Below are 397 nucleotides of genomic sequence, written 5' to 3'. Positions count from 1 at the left end.
ACACTGCACTCCAGTCTGGGCAACACAGTGAGACTCCAACTCAAAAAAAAAAAAAGAGCTAAACTAAGGATCTGCAAAGACAGAGAGAATGGAATGCTGGACACTGGAGACTCAGAAGGGAGAGGGGGGAAGGGGTGGAGACAGAAAATTACCTATCAAGTACAATGTGCACAGGTGGGGATGGGGGGTATACTTAAAGCCCAGACATCTTCGCCACTATACAATGTGACCAAAAACTATATGCACTTCCAAGCTGTTGAAATGAAAAAAAATAAAATAAAAGAACATGCTGTCTTTGGGGATGGCACGGAGTCACACTGTGTTGTCATTTATTTGTTTTTGAGTTGGAGTCTCACTCTGTCGCCCAGACTGGAGTGCAGTGGCCGCTCCCGGGCAC

Source organism: Carlito syrichta, unplaced genomic scaffold, assembly GCF_000164805.1.
Source record: "Carlito syrichta isolate Samal-C Ts95f unplaced genomic scaffold, Tarsius_syrichta-2.0.1 Scaffold306772, whole genome shotgun sequence".
Lineage (NCBI taxonomy): Eukaryota > Metazoa > Chordata > Mammalia > Primates > Tarsiidae > Carlito > Carlito syrichta.
This window is presented reverse-complemented; position numbering follows the sequence as displayed.